Here is a 17,965-nt window from a genome sequence, read left to right as displayed (position 1 = left end):
AACCTGGACAGTAATCTGACCTAAAGGGCAGCTATCCTAGGCCCTAATGCAAAACAAAACAAAACAAAACAAAAAAAAGTGTGGTTGGGGGAGAACAACAAAATAACGCTCCTCTGACTGGAATGTGGAATTGGAACCAACAGTTCTTGTCAGAGCTAGAAGGAGCAGTTAGACCAGGATAAGTAGAGTCTCCCTCCAAGCACAAGGAAGCAAAGTACCCTTTAAAAAAGGCCCATGAATTTGTGTTGTGGGGCATTCCAGAGACAATCTGAATGTGGAACGAAGTTCCCATTTTCAGGCATCTAGATCTAGATGTAGGATATTTCCTATCCTGAATTCCTATGAGCTTCTCTGTAGCTGTTCAATAAGCTCAATTTATATAGCTTCTGGTTATGAAATAAATAAGACACAGGGATGTAATATACAGCATAGGGAATATAGTCAATTATGTTGTAACAAGTTTATATGGTGATGGATGGTAACTAGACTTCCCAAGGTGATCACTTCATAATAATATAAATATCCAATCAGTTATACACCTGAAACTAATACAGTATTGTATGTCAATTATTCTTCAATTTAAAAAATACCTTTTTGTTCCTTGTAATCAACAAAGACACATTTAAGTAAAATACTTATTAATATCACCTTAAGTTTTTATATGAAAAGAAAAAGTAATTACATATACAAGGCAGCAGCAGTGGGGGATGGCCCATATGCCTCTCATCACAAACATATTTTCCTAGTGTTTTCATAATGTTTTTCAGCATCGTCAAGACAATAGTCTCATTTCTCTCTTTTTGGGTGCTTTATCACCATCTTATCACCAGAAACTAAATAACACAGGTCTTAAGAATGAGTAATTAATCATTCTATATCCATTTAGCACCATTGGATTAATTGTTTAACATGACAGATAACAGTTTAAGCCTACATTCCCCCAATGAAAATGTGAAAATATTCTTTACTGAGGTCCTTTACCCTTAGAAGACAAACCAAACTTTAAAGCATGTTCCGTAATTTGTACCCTGAAAATATTTTCTAAAACAGCAAAACAGCAACCTGAGCACAAACTAGAAGAAAAATAAGACTACTGCAAATTGTAAACAAGTTCAGATGATTTATAGGAAGAGAATTCTACAAAGCTCCCTTAGTGTCAAGATATAAACAGTTTTTTGTGCTATTTAGTTAAATGATAATTATAAAACTCATTGAACTGAATGAGAATTAGGATTGTGAGACAAATGCTTGTAAGCGGTTAATTAATTCATATGAACTGCACAGCTCAGCTAAAAATGGGCTGATTATTCTAAACCACCAATTTGTCTGCTTTTTACTACTGCTCTCGTTTCTCCATCAGACTCACCCTGTTGTACCCTCACCCCTAGTATCAAATGTCAGGAGGTAGAAATATTTAAAAGGAAATGTGAGCTAAAGGCATTTTGCAAGGGTACATCAAGGGTACAAATATGTCTGCTGGAACACTGAAATGAAAAAATCATTTATTAGTACACCATGGCTTATAACATCCCAAAGGGTTCAATATTTTCATTATGTATACAAACATATCCCTTCCTCCTTTTCAAATGCCTCATTACAGCTAAGCCTGGAGCTTTTTTCTTAAAAATATTTCCTCTGAAATTATTAATAATATGAAGTTCTCTACAGGCCAATGGTATTATTACAGTCAAAATGGATCAATATGTATATATACTTACATACTCTCTTTTTACACTATTTTAAATAACAAAGTATTTAGTGGGAACAGTAAAGAATTTATAAGCTGTATACAAGAAAGCCTAGAGGAAGATGGCAATATCCCAGACTCTAAGGAAACAGCTCTCGAAGCTTATTAGGTGGGTGTAGGAGACCGTAATAGGATTATGAGTTTTGGTTTAGCCTGTCCATCATTTCAAAATCCCCATAACTAAAGGGAATATCTTCATAGGGGTCTGAGTTTAATATTGAAGCTGCTTTATTTAATTCTTCCTATTTTATAATGCTGAGTGCTAATTAGTTCCATCTACTTTCTTCAGGATTGTCAACAGGCAACTTGGAAGCCAAGAACCTACTGAATTATGGATTAACCAGTTCTGTAACAGCATGTTCAAGCAACCTAGTTAGCTACTCCAAAGTGTAGTATTATTATGGGCACAGGAAAACATAAAATCCTTTTGTTATCTTCTGCTTAAAAGCAGAAAAATAAATCCCTATAAGTAAACTATTTTTGATGTGTTAATGAATATTTTAAATATGAGAACTCAAATAATATTTACTTTTTTGTTTGTCAAACATTGCCTATTAATTTCACAATATCCACAATATCTGCTACAAAAACGGACAAACTCATCTTAAAATTTTTTGAACACAGATACAAATTTTAAAGATGGAAAAGACTGAGATTGAGCCTGACTATCATGAGTCTCCTCATCTACCTTCACTTTCATTGAACCTGCATCCCAACCTCCCTGAGCCTTTTCATCACTTTCCTACTTTTGGCATTTCAATTGACTGCTTTATCCTACAGCTAGCCTCTAGAATCAGCTCCTTAGGGTCACATATTCTGGAATTAGAAGGGATGTTAGAGATAATCTGATGTAGCTCTCTCATTTCATAAGGGAAATAACTGAGATGCAGAGGTTAAGTGACCTATTTGATAGGTGATAGCAGAATTGGAAAATGAATCCAAGTCTCCTGATTGCCTGCTCAATGCACCTTCACTTCTACTTTATCGTCATAACCATCCCACTCGACCATACCCAAACTTGCTGGCCTCACTAGGATGCTGATCTACCCTTCAAATAATATGGGAACCTGCTCCCCTAGACATTAGTTTCCTTAGCCTCAGGTAATCGAGCTATGATTGATTACTAACAAAACTTAACATGGCCATGTCTATTGTGTGCTTCCTGGCTTACTCAAGTGTGTTCAAACTCCCCTTGTTTCTACAGGCTTCCAATTCTACCCTCCTTTTCTCATTCCTAAAGGATGATCTTGCCTTCTACCTTGTAAGAATGAGTCTGTCTCCTGAGTTTCATCATTTGCCTTCACCTAGACATCAATTATCTTCTATCTTGTCCATCTTTGTGGTAGAAACAGTCCTCCTTTTTCTCTCCTCCTGAAAGTTAATGCTCCTATGTTTATTCCCTTCCTTATGAACACTTTCAATCTCTCCCTCTTAACTTCTGCCTTTTCTGTAAACCAAAACAAATAAAATTAATTGCTAATGATTAATAATAGCAGTAATAGCTAGTATACAAAGTGCTTATGGTGTACTTGGCATCATTTTAGGCACTTTGCAAGTATTAATTCATTTAATTCTCATAACAACCTAGGAAGTAGGTATTTCTATCATGCTCATTTTACAAAAAAGGAAATTGAAATAGAGAGAGGTTAAGTAACTTGCCCAAGATGCACAACTAAGAAGCAGAAATGGCAGGATTTGAACCCAGAGAGCTTAGCTCCAGAGTCTGTGTTCCTAATCATTCCACTGTTTCTTTAACATATGTTATATCTATACCATCACTTATCAGCTTTATTATGTTGGGCAACTTACTGAACTTCTCAGAGAGTCAGTTCCCTTATATAAAATAAGAATAATATTCCGAATCTTAAAATATTGATATGAAGATTAAGTGAACTAGAAAATATATAATCCACCATGCCTGGCATATTAAATGTCAGTTTAAAAAAATACTAGACAGCAGTACAAAAGTAATAGGAAGATAACTATGCACTCATATAAAAGAATGTGCAAAACACATTGTCAAATAAAACAAGGCGGCAAATAAATAAATAAGTAAATGCCATTTCACACAATAAGGATAATAATAATAACTACCAAGCCTAGCTTATATTAACCGAGTATTCAGGGATAACTCTCTCAGAGGGAACTATGTTTTATTATGTGCTTAAGAAATCCTTACCAAGCACTGTTCTAAGCACTTTACCAATGTTAACTCATTTAGTCCCCAAACAACCATAAGGTGAATCCTAGTATTATTTCCAGAGGTGAGACAAAGAGGTGATTAACTTCCCCAAGATCACAAAGCTAGTAAGTGGCAGACCAAGATTTGGACCCAACCATTCTAACTCCAGAGTGTATGCTAGGCAGACTCTCAGTGTAATAGTTTGTTGTAGGAGGGCAAATGTGCAATACCCAGGTCATGGGAGAATAGCACAGATGCATATAGCCATAGTAAATATGAAAAGGTATAGTCTAGCTTATGTTCCCCAAACTTATCAACTCAACAAAATTATCTCAAGATTATAAAAAGAAAACAAAACCAGAATCCTGGGCCCCATCCTAAACCTATTAAGTCAGATTCTGGGAATGGAGACCAGTAGAAGTTAACAGAGGAGTAAGTCAGAGTCACTTAGTAGCTTTTTCAAAATACCCACGCCTAGAGTCCATCCCCAGACAGTCTGCTTCAGCATATCCATGGTGGTTTCCAGGCCTCACTTGATACTTTTGGGGGATTCTAGGGAACCAACAAATCATTTTGAAAACTGATGAACAAAGAGAAAGAATCAAGCATTCACCTTGTCTTCTCCACATGAAATATACCTGAATGAGACCAAATAGCTGATGAGGGGACATATCTTTTTATAGAAGTATTACAAATAGCTTTTTAAAAAGAAGGGATGATAGAATATCACTCTTGAATTAATGGATCCAATGATCATAAATGGCTGCTGATACACTAAGAGTCAACCAGCCAGCATGTGCTCCATTATAAAAATAGCACATCACCAACAATAAGGATGTTTTGCTAAAAACATGGAACCCAAATCTGATTTAGCTTCTATATCTAAGTTTATAGAAAATATGTGGGATGGGGAGATAGGTAAAGATATATGTAGATAACACCACTGGGATGCAATAATTAAAAAATACAAACTCTATCAGACAAATGACCTGGTTCCTTCCATAATTAACAGTTGAAAATTAAAACTAAAAAAAGAGATGAAGATGTATAGTAGCTAGCTTCCAAGATGACCCCTCCAATTATCTTCAACTCTTGGTATTCATGTTCTGGTAAAGTTTTCTCCCACACTATTTCTGGGTTAGTCTGTATGACCAATAGAATATGACAGATGTGTTGTTATGTCATTGTCAAGCTAGGGCATGGAAAGTACTATGGCTTCCTCTTTGCTCTCTCTCTCAGATCACTCACACTTGGGGAACCCATATATCATGTTGTAGGAGACTCAAAAAGCCCTCCAGAGAGGCTCACATGGTGCAGAGGTAAACTGGAAAGCAGATTCAAGCCCACAGATGACTGCAGCCCTGGACAAAGTCCTGACTGCCACAGACAATGAGACAGAATCATTCAACTGAGCTGCTCCCAAATTCCTGCCACACAGAAACTTTAAGATGATAAGTATTTATAATATTAAGTCACTAAGTTTTGAGGGTAATTTGATGTATAGCAATTGATAACTAAATACAAGACAGATGTCACAGTTTCAAATAGAGATTAAGAGAATAACAGAAATAAACAGATCTTATTCAGTTCCTGATTCAAAATGGGGGCTGGGGAAGTAGTAGATGAAGAAATGTGAACACCAGATATTTTTTAAAAGGAAATATTTTTCATAATGTATGATAATATTACTTAGTTATGTTAGAAATAATCCTTATATTTTGTGAATACATATAGAATATTTACAGATGAAAAAATGTAATGTCTAGGACTTACTTGAAAATATCCAAGGGTGGGAGTAGATAGAACAAAATTGAACAGGAATTGATCATTTTTGAAGCTAGGTGCTGGGTTTACTATATTACTCTATTTTGTATATATTTTAAAATTTCACAATAAAGAGTAAGGGTTAAAAAGTATTGGATGATCATCAAGGCCTCACATTAGAGGAAGCAATTCCAATTAAACCAGCTAATTAGTAGAGGCAAGTTCTCAGTAGCCATATAATGTTCATCTATGGGTGTCATTGCATACACACACACACACACACATATATATATATATATACACACACACACACACACACACATATACACACACACACATATATACACACATATATATATACACACACACACATACACACACATATGTTTATATGTATATAGTGTGTGTGTGTGTGTGTGTATCTTTTTTGGTGTGGCCATGTCAGTTTTCCCCGGCTAGACATAAGATAGTAGCTTGGAGATTTTTTTTTGTTTATTTATTATTTGTTTTATTTATCATTGAGGTTTTCTTTTCTTTTCTTTTCATTTTTTTTTAATATATGAAATTTATTGTCAGATTAGTTTCCATACAACACCCAGTGCTCATCCCAAAAGATGCCCTCTTCAATGCCCATCACTGACCCTCCCCTCCCTCCCACCCCCCATCAACCCTCAGTTTGTTCTCAGGTTTTAAGAGTCTCTTATGCTTTGGCTCTCTCTCCCACTCTAACCTCTTTTTTTTTTCTTCCCCTCCCCCATGGGTTTCTGTTAAGTTTCTCAGGATCCACATAAGACTGAAAACATATGGTATCTGTCTTTCTCTGCAGAAAGACCTAAGCCTTTTTGTAGGAAAAAGAAATAAATTTAAAGCAAGACATTAAGAAGAAAAAAAAAACCATAGGATAACTCATGACACATGAGTCTGAAGGGCGTAAGAAGAGTAAGATGAAGAGTATAGTGTGTGTCTCAAGAAGGGATACTGAAAGAAATTGAGGGAACTTTGAACATAATTTACTGAGATTGAAGGGTATAGGTTTTAGTTTAAAGGATTAGGGAGAGTACAGGAAATCTAGAACAACTACCAAGGCATGTGATTCAGTGTACAATGAACAAGGAGACTGCTAAGCAGTAATGAAGATTCAAATAATGCTACAAGAATACTGTATACATAAAAGATGAATATAATATTTTAGATTCTTCCACAAGGAAATGAATTTGCTTTTAGAATTTATTTTGTTGTTATTGTGTGATTTTACTTTTAAGAGGAGAGGACTGAGTAGGAACTGTGCTTCAATTGTGACACAACTAGCAGGGAGATATGATTTCTAAATACTGTATTTCTTATGTTGTATACTTTTTCTCAGGAAGCTTTCCAAATTGATTGAATAATTTATGATTTGCTTTTAATAATCTGCAACAGTTGGGAAATACATAAATATTTCTTCTCTTACTTTGTGAAAGTCCAAAAAAAGCAAGGGTCAACTAACAAAGGCAATATGAAACAGCAAAAACCTCATGTTTGAATAGCAATCACTTAAACATCTGTATCCATGGGCACCTGAGAATAATGCCTCAACAAATAGCTATGGACACTTAGGAGAGGAAGCTTAGATATAATAATATTGCATAATTTAATAGGACACATAGCTTTAGAGCAATTTCATTTTAAAATAGAAAAACCTAAAATAAGATCTCCACTATCTAGAAACCTCAGAGAATAAGTTGATCTGGATAGCTGAGGGTTTATAAATTTTAAACACCAACCCTTTTTACCTTAGCCATTTATATAGAAATGTTTCACAGATATATTATACGTTTGTTGCATATATAAAGAGAATCTAGAGAAAATACATCATTGTTGGTTCACACAATTATCATGAACATCAAATATTGGGATGTGCTCTGAATCCAACAAAGGCATACTTAAGGTGTGTCTGTTTGTTTCTTTTTTAAATAGAGCAGAACTAATCTGTCTTTAAATTTCTTTCTCATTTTAAAAATATTTAAATTGGCTGCCACCACCACCACCACCACTACTACCACTACCACCACTAACACTGCCGCCGCCACTGCCACCACCACCGCTGTGTTCTGGTGTAGAATTTAGAATCCCTGCGTGTGGTTAACAATGAAGCAGAATTCAAACATGCCAGCTTTCCTCAGCAAGCTGTGGACGCTTGTGGAGGAAACCCACACCAACGAATTCTTCACCTGGAGCCAGAATGGCCAAAGTTTTCTGGTTCTGGATGAACAAAGATTTGTAAAAGAAATTCTTCCAAAATATTTCAAGCACAATAACATGGCAAGCTTTGTGAGGCAACTGAATATGTATGGTTTCTGTAAAGTTTTACATATTGGCTCTGGAATTGTAAAGCAGGAAAGAGATGGTCCTGTTGAATTTCAGCATTCTTACTTCAAACAAGGCCAGGATGACTTGTTGGAGAACACTAAAAGCAAGGTTTCATCTTCAAAACCAGAAGAAAATAAGATTTGTCAGGAAGATTTAACAAAAATTATAAGTAGTGCTCAGAAAGTTCAAATAAAACAGGAAACTATTGAGTCCAGGCTTTCTGAACTAAAAAGTGAGAATGAATCCCTTTGGAAGAGGTGTCAGAATTATGAGCAAAACATGCACAACAGCAACAAGTTATTTGAAAGATTGTCTAGTTTATTGTTATGTTGCTTCAGAATAACCAACTTGTGAGTTTAAAACGTAAAAGGCCTCTACTTCTAAATACTAATGGAGCCCAAAAGAAGAATCTGTTTCAACATATAGTCAAAGAACAAGCTGATAATCACCATCATAAAGTTCCACATAGTAGGACTGAAGGCTTAAAGCCAAGGGAGAGGATTTCAGATGACATCATTATTTATGATATAACTGATGATAATGCAGATGAAGAAAATATCCCAGTTATTCCAGAAACTAATGAGGATGTTATATGTGATCCCTCCAACTGTAGCCAGTACCCTGATATTGTCATTGTTGAAGATGACAATGAAGATGAGTATGCACTTGTTATTCAGAGTGGAGATCAGAATGAATCAGCTAGAGAATCCCTAAGTTCAGGCAGTAATGGCACCAGCCCTCTCATGTCTAGTGCTGTCCAGCTAACTGGCTCACCTAGTCTGACCACAGAAGATCCTGTGACCATGATGGATTCCATTTTAAATGATAACATCGATCTTTTGGGAAAGGTTGAGCTGTTGGATTATCTTGACAGTATTGATGGCAGCTTAGAGGACTTCCAAGCCATGCTGTCAGGAAGACAGTTTACCATAGACCCATATCTCCTGGTTGATTTTGAGAATAAAGGATTAGAAACTACCAAGAACAATGTAGTTCAGCCAGTTTCAGAAGAGGGAAGAAAATCTAAACCCAAAACAGATAAGCAGATTATCCAGTACACTGCCTTTCTACTTCTTGCATTCCTTGATGGGACCCCTGCTTCTACTGTTGAATAGGGGAGTACAGAATCATCAGAAGTTATGTCCTCTGTACATAAACCCATAGAAGTTGATGAGCTTCTGATAGCAGCCTAGATCTGGAGCCAACCCAAAGTAATCTTGTGCACCTGGAGCCACTGACTGAAGCCAAAGCTAGTGAAGCCACACTGTTTTATTTATGTGAACTTGCTCCTGCAACTCTGGATAGTGATATGCCACTTTTAGATAGTTAAATCCCCAAGAAGTGGACTCTACATGTATATATTCATCAAAATGATTAACTATTTATTTTAAAGTATCATTTGGTACTTTTTTTTTGTAAATTGCTTTGTTTTGTTTAGTCAGATACTGTGGAATCAAAAGCACCTTTTGCTTTTCTCGCTTACATACTCTTGCAAAGCTTTCAGATGTTACTCAGCTACATAGGTACACAAGATTTAATGCACATTGTTGGTATATCTTTAAGTTGGATTCAAATGGCCATTTTTCTCCAGTTATAGTAAATTGGATTTCTTTTTTACATATATGCCCATTAACCCCAGTTAAACTTTTGTTTGTTTTACTTGTTTGATGCTGTTTGCATTGAGTGTAAGTCACTAGAACTAATGGTAGAACTCTTAAAGCTTTGTCTGTTCCTGTTACTTTTACTAAATATTTTTCACCTGGCTTATTTTTAAAAACTGGGAAATAAAGTGCCTGTATCTTGTAAAACTTCATTTGTCTCCCTTGTTCACAGAAGTTCATTCACGTTCAACAGGAAAGGCAAAGTATACTTGAGTGTTTGCTGTCAGATATGGCTCCAGCTTCATATACATAGAAAGAAGGGAATGGGATGGCATCAACTCCATCCATCTTGTTGGAGTAGTTTTAAGTAAAATTTTCTGATTTGTTTGTGTTTTTTTGAACCATACTATTTAGTAAAATAAATATAATGAATGTCGTGTACAAAAATATTTAAATTATTATTTGATTTATTCTGATGATATAATCATGAAAAGTTGGAAGAAAGTAAAAACTACCCATAGTACTGTGATACAGTAACAAGGACTTAATATTTTGTTTTGTATCATTCTGATTTTTTCAGCAACTGTATACATATATTTTACTGAGCTGAGATCAATTGTGACTAGTTTTGAATCTTGTGCTTTTGCTTTGTAAGATGTTATCTGCTTTGATAATCAGTTCATCTCATCCAATGGAGTCAGGATATCAGCTATCACTTTTTATTGCTGTGAGTGAGTCTTAACATACTCACACCTTCAGTATTTTCTAGGAGTGAAAAAAAGGCCAGAAAACCAGGATGGCAGCAGAGTTGGAGGATCCTAGGCTTGTCTCCTCCCATGAACACAACTAGATAACTATCAGATCATGCTAAATAACTCAGAAATCAGCCTGAACACTGACAGAACAAACTTCACAGCTAAAGGTGTTAGGCAGTTAGTTAGGCATGAGTAAGGAGGAACAAAGGCCAGATTCTAGTCACACACTGGGAGACACCCCCCCCCCCACCAGGGTTAACAGCCACTCCCTCAGAGCCACTTTTAAGGGCTAACAGAACAGGAAAGGGGTAGCCACAGAGCTAGATCAAAAGCCACAGGGGACTTCCAAGAACAGAGCATGTGAACAAAAGGTGCCACTTGCCCTTAAGGTCACAGCAAAAGCTCATTAGAAATTCATAAATATACAATACATAAAAACATATGATATATCATGGGTAGGTGCATGTACAGAAGCCAAAATGTTATACAACTGATAGCTGTCAATCAAAGATGTCAATAGAAGCCAAATATACACGTATACAAAGCTGGCTTAAAAAGATACAGCTGGAGCTTCTCCGTCCCATTGCCAGTCATGCTCTGGCATTTGCCCATTTTTGCTCTTGAAAGTGTACCATACTTATCTCCTCAATAAATTCTGGTCTCAGGTCTCCAATTCTTTGATGCATCATGGTCAAGAACCAAGTGACTTGGTGACAAAGGGAGAGAAGAGGCAACATTGAAGAAGGAGTGCATACATAACTGGCTTTTCTAACATAAAGAAGCAGCCAGAGGTTTAGACAAAATGCAAAGATGGAAGTGAAAGAACAAGATAAGTCCATGGCCAGAGATCTAAGTGAAACAGATATAAGTAACATGCCTGATGGAGAATTTAAAGCAACAATATAAGAATGCTTACTGAGCTTGAGAGAAGAATAAAAGACATCAGGGAGACCATTAGCACAGAGATAAAAGAGTTAAAAAAGAATCAACCAGAGGAGAATAATGCAATAATGAGATTGGAAAGAGGCTTAATGCAATGACAGGAGGCTAGAGGAAGGACACAAATGAATTAGTGACCTAAAAGATGAAATAATAGAAATTAATGAAGCTAAACAAAAGAGAGAAAGAAGAACTATGCAACAGGAGGACAGACTTATGGAACTTATGTGACTCCATCACATGTAAAAACTTTCATATTACAGGAGTCCCAGAAGAAGAAGAAAAGAGAAAAGGGGGCACAAAGTTTATTTAAAGAAATAATAGCTGAAAACTTCCCTAATCTGGGGAAGGAAACAGACTTCAAGATACAGGAGGCACAGAGAACTCCCATTAAAATCAACAACAGCAGACTAACGCCAAGACATATTATAATCAAATTTGAAAAATATAGGGGCACCTGGGTGGCTTGGTCAGTTATGTTTCTGACTCTTGATTTTGGCTCAGGTAATGATCTCGTGGTTTGTGAGTTCAAATCCCGCATTGGGCTCCGTGCTGAGAGCACAGAGCCTACTTTCAATTCTCTCTTTCTCTCCATGCCACCCGCCCCCCCCCACACGTGCTTTTTCTATCTCAAAATAAATTAATAAATATTTTAAAAACCTAAAAAAATAAATTTGCAAAATATACTGATAAACAAAAAATCTTAAAAGCAGCAAGACAAGAGAGGTCCCTAACTTACAAGGGAAGACCCATAAGGCTAGCTGAAGATCTCTCCACAGAAACTTGGCAAGACAGAGGGGAGTGGCATCATTTATTCAAACTGCTGAATGGGAAATATATGCACCCAAGAATACTCTATCCAGCAAGGCTATTATTCAGAACAGAAGGAGAGATAAAGAGTTTCCCAAACAAAAATTAAAGGAGTTCATGATTACTAAGCCAGCTTTGCAAGAAATATTAAAGGGGACTCTTTGCATGCAAAGGAGAGACCAAAAGTGATAAGAAAGAAAGTATCAGAGAAATTTTCCAGCAACAATGACAAAACAAGTAATAAAATGGCAAGAAATACATATCTACCAATAATTACTCTGAATGTAAATGACTAAATATTCTAATCAAAAGACATAGGCTATCAGAATGGATTAAAAAAAAACAAGACCCATGTATATGCTGTCTATAAGATAATTCTTTTAGACCTAAAGACATCTGCAGATTGAAAGTGAGGGGATGGAGAAATATTTATCACACAAATGGATGTCAAAAGAAAGCCAGAGTATCAATACTTATATCGTACAAACTAGACTTGAAAACGATTGTAACAAGAGATGCAGAAGGGCACGATATGATAATAAAGGGGTCTACCTGACAAGAAGATATAATAATTGTAACTCTATGTACTCAATATGGGAGCACCCAAATATATAAAACAATTAATAACAAACATAAAGTAACTCATTGATAATAATACAATGATAGTAGGGGATTTTAACACCCCACTTACATCAATAGACAGATCATCTAAATAGAAAATCAACAAGGAAACAATGGCTTTGAATGACATACTGAACTAGAAGGACTTAACAGATATTTTCAAAACATTCCATCCTAACAGCAGAATACACATTCATTTCAAGTGCATGTTGGACATTATCCAGAATAGATCACATATTAGGTCACAAAACAGCCCTCAACAAATACAAAAAGACTGAAATCATACCATGAACCTTTTCTGATGACATTGCTGTGAAATCAGAAGTCAACCACAGGAAAAATTCAGAAAGACCACAAATACATGGAAGTTAAACAACATGCTACTGAACAATGAATGGATCAACCAGGAAATCATGGAAACAAATTGAATCAAGAACATTATAGTACAAAATCTTTGGGATGCAACAAAAGTGGTCCTAGGAGGGGAGTATATAGCCATATAGGCCTACCTCAAGAAGTAAGAAAAATCTCAAACAACCTAACTCTACACCTAAAGGAGCTACACAAAGAACAACAAATGAAGCCTATAGCCAGTGGAAGGAAGGAAATAATAGGGACAAGAGAAGAAATAAATGATGTAGAAACTAAAATATACAATAGAACAGATCAATGAAAGTAGGAGCTGTTTCTTTGAAAAAAATAATAAAATTGATAAACCTCTTGCCAGACTTACCAAAAAGTAAAGAGAAAGGACCCTTGATTTCAGCTCAGGTCATCGTCTCATGGTTGTGAAATCGAGTTCCACGTCAGGCTCTGCACTGAGCATGAAGCCTGCTTAGGATTCTCTCCCTCCCTCTCCCTCTAGCCCTCTCCTGCTTGCATGCTCTCTCTCTCCCTCTTTCTCTCTTTCTCTCTTTCCCTCTCTCAAAAAATGAAAATGAATTTTAAAAAATTAAGAAAATAATAATAATTTTAAAAAGGAAAAGAAAAGAAAAGCATAGGCATCAGAAGTCTAGACTTCAAGTTATATTACAATGCTATTGTGATCAAAACAGTATGGCACTGGCATAAAAACAGACACATAGATCAATAAAACAGCATAGAAAACTCATAAATGAGTTTTATGGTCAATCAACCTCTGGCAAAGCAGGAAAGAATTTCCAATGGGAACAAATTGTGTTGGGAAAACTGGGCAGCTACATGCAAAAGAATGAAACTGGGCCACTTTTTTACACCATACACAAAAATAAATTCAAAATGGATTAAAGACCTAAGTGTGAGACCTAAAACCATAAAAATCCTAGAAGAGAACAGAGGGAGTAACTTCTTTGACATTGGTTGTTGCAACTTTTTTCTCACTATGTCTCCTGAGGCAAGGAAGACAAAAGTAAAAATAAACTATTGGGACTTCATCAAAATAAACATCTTCTGCACAGTGAAGGAAATGGTCAACAAAACTCAAAGGCAACCTACAGAGTGGGAGAAGATATTTGCAAATGACATACCTGTAAAGGGTTAATATCCAAAATATATAAAGAACTTATACAACTCAATACCACAAAAATGAACAATCCAATTAAAATATAGGCAGAAGGCATGAATAGACATTTTTCCAAAGAAGGCATAAAGATGGCTGACAAACACATGAAAAGATGATCAACATCACTCATCAGGGAAATACAAATCCAAAGTACAATGAGGTAGCACCTCACACCCATCAGAACGGCCAAAATTAACAACACAAGAAAAACCAGGTGTTGGCGAGGATGTGGTAAAAAGTGAACCCTCCTGCAGTGTTGGCGGGAATGCAAACTGGTGCAGCCACTGTGGAAAACAGTATAGAGGTTCCTCAGAAAGTTAAAAACAGAACTATCCTATGGTCCAGCAATTGCACCCTATTAGGTATTTACCCAAAGAATACAAAACCAGTAATTCAAAGGGATACATGCACCCCGATGTTTCATAGCAGCATAATCTACAATAGTCAAAGTATGGAAACAGCCCAAGAATACATTGACTGATGAATGGATAAAGAAGAGGTTTTATAGATAGATAGATAGATAGATAGATAGATAGATAGATAGATACATACATACATACACACACACATACATAGACAGACAATGGAATATTACTCAGCCATAAAAAAAGAAAGAAATCTTGCCATTTGGAAAGACATGGTTGGAGCTAAAGAGTTATTATGCTAAATGAAATAAGTCAGTCAGAGAAAGATAAATACCATATGATTTCATTCATATGTGGAATATAAGAAACAAAACCAATGATCATAGAGGAAAAAAGGAGAGAGGCAAACCAAGAAAAGGATTCTTAACTATAGAGAAGAAACTAATGGTTACCAGAGGGTAGGTAGATTGGGTATGGGTTATATAAATGATTGGAATTAAGGAGTACACTTGTGAAGAGCACCAGGTATTACATGAAGTGTTGAATCACTGTATTGGACAGCTGAAACTAATATTACACTGTACGGTAACTAACTGGAATTTTAAAAAAAACCTAAGAAATAAAGAAAAGCTTACCCAAGAAAATGTAACATTTCCCATATTATAGATGTGGCCTCAGAAAAAAATACATCTCAGGTTTAACTGTGATTGCTAGGGTACAGGCAATATTTCCACTGCTTTGTAAATTTGCATTAGTAGAGCATTTAATTTCATTATAATTATTTAGAACCTGAAGTATGGGGACGTGAAAGTTTAAAATAAGATTTGTTCTAATCGTTTCATTTAGAAAATATTAAATTTACTAAATATTGAAATAATGCGATTGGCAATGTAACTGGAAGTTCAATATACTATTAATTAAACACCTCATTAATTTTGGCTTACATTTTAATTGTTCATTACCTTAATCAATTATAGACATAAATGAAACTGATAACATTTTACCTATTTTCATAATAATGACCATACAATCATAAAACTATTCTGGCATCATATCTTCTTAACTACCTTGTTACTACTCAAATTTTACCCAAAAGCCCCAGTTTCTGGGATGAATACTGGAAGATCTGTACATCTAAAACAATGCTTTTCTTTTCAATATAATAATAGTTTTATAGCTGTGTGCCTTATTTCCTCACAGCCTTAAAACTATTCAAGAGGATTAGGTAGGTATAAGTTGGATCATAGAACCTTTGCAGCTACAGTAAAAAATTTGGATTTTCCTAGAAGTAATGGGAAGCCACTGACATAAGTAGCATTGATTTAATATAGTAATGATAATTTGAAACACTTTAACGCTTTGTTCAAGTTTTAAATGAATAAATTTGTAAAGTTTCAAAAAATTTTTACACCTACTATCTCATTTTATCTTCACAGTCACAGTAGGAAATAAGCAAGTATTCTCATTTGTGATTAACTCATAGATTTACTTATTTAAGTATGGAAAATGTGCTATCAATATGAAGATTCCCCACATTTCAATGTCAAAACTTTCTCTTTTTTGGAGGCTTGGATGAGTTAGCAATGTTAGATTTTCTGAGAGGCTATACTTTTTTTTTAAATCACAAATTTCCCCTTCTTACTTCAAAAACAAACAAAAAAGGTAAACCATTAAGTAGAAGGCTTATGCAGTGACTTAAAGCTGTTGCTCAAAATGGGTAGTACATTTTGGGATGCCTGGGTGGCTCAGTTGGTTAAGCATCTGACTCATGATTTCAGCTCAGGTCATGATGTCACAGTCATGGGATTGAGCCCCATATCAAGCTCTGTTCTGATGGTGAGGAATCTGATTGGGATTCTTTCTCTCCCTCTCTCTCTGCCCCTCCCCTGTTCTCTCTCTCTCAAAATAAATAAACGTTAAAAAAATGGGCAGTACATCTTAATGACAGGTGCTAATCTCATTAATATTCTGTACTACTACAGAAAAGCACAGCGTAGAGATATAGTAATAAAAGATACAAGCTGTAATTATAGTACTTCAGTAAACTATGGAACATAAGAGTTCGTAGATGGGAAGAGAAGAGACAATGCAGTTGAAGGGATCAGGGCAGAAGTAGTACAGAGGTGGGGGCTGAAGAATGAGAATCTCATATGTAAAAGAGCCAAAGTAGAGACTGGAAAATATCCGAGAATGGCAGCTAGTTCTTACCAGATACCAAAAGAACTACATGCATATACGTATACATACAATACAGTTCATTTTACCAAGTCTAGTTTTCAAAGAGACTTTTATAATTAAAAGTTATCCTCCAACCTCCACATACTTTAAAAGAAACAAAACAAGTTTACAGTTCTAAAGCCATAGTTAAGGGTGTTGTGGGTTAAAAATTGTATGTATACTAATTCACAGTACATACAGATGTCCATTGTATTTGAACCATTGTAAAAACTGAGCTGTATAACATGATTTTATAATATCTAAGAGGATTTTTTATCTTTTGATATCCATGTGCAACTTCTATTCACATTAAAACAGATTTGTGCTCACCAATAGATGGAGCTATACATATATAGGCAATATCGAATTTGAAGAATAACACAAAACACTTTTTTGTGCCATGGCACTAAAGAAAGTTGAACTGATATTTGCACAATGCATAACAATCACTTGATCCACATACACACAAAAAAGCAGCTGCTTTATAGGCTTAATCATGCTACATAATGCTGAGGATAGAACATGATAAATACCATGGCCAATTGAAACTGCATAAGCAATTTTAGCAAGTACAATGTAAGACATACAGCATCACTCAATGCCAACTATTTTCACAAGTAATGGTGAGAGGTGCTAACCCAGGGCATAATGGGCCCCTCTAAAGAGCACCATGGGGGAATTCATTCAGATATTGGTCCTCTCATCCTTTGTTCCTCTGACTACAGCCCTCACTCCTTGCTTGTCCTTTGAGTGGGGATTTAGTTAGATGAAATTCTTTCAGATTACAGTGGGAATTGTTTTGTTAAAAGCCTGGTAGCCAATTGAAAATACTACTTTCTCCAACCCCTCCCCAACAATCTTCCTTTTGAATGACCATCAGTTGTTTCACAAGATAAAATACATTTATATTTTGTAAAGTTGTTTACCTGGTAGTTAGCCAGGAAATATTATTTATATTACTTTAATTACAAAAATCATAAAATAAAATGCATATGCAATAAAAAAGATTATGCAACAAATACTTATTTTCAAATTGCTTTGGTATTGTTTATGGAATGGTTTGGCCTAAAGCAAT

General features: G+C 35.5%; 1 protein-coding gene and 1 pseudogene across 7 annotated transcripts in view; one reads left to right on the top strand and one right to left on the bottom strand.

Annotated features, from left to right (window-relative positions):
- The window catches only part of DIAPH2 (diaphanous related formin 2), a 1,054,294-nt gene that overhangs the window by 158,094 nt on the left and 878,235 nt on the right, over nucleotides 1-17,965 (bottom strand). The window lies entirely within an intron of this gene.
- LOC115506995 lies at nucleotides 7,750-9,513 on the top strand (annotated as a pseudogene).

The sequence above is a fragment of the Lynx canadensis genome, chromosome X (genome assembly GCF_007474595.2).
Source record: "Lynx canadensis isolate LIC74 chromosome X, mLynCan4.pri.v2, whole genome shotgun sequence".
NCBI lineage: Eukaryota > Metazoa > Chordata > Mammalia > Carnivora > Felidae > Lynx > Lynx canadensis.
Note: the sequence above shows the minus strand (reverse complement) of the source record. Positions and strands in the feature narration are given on the sequence as shown.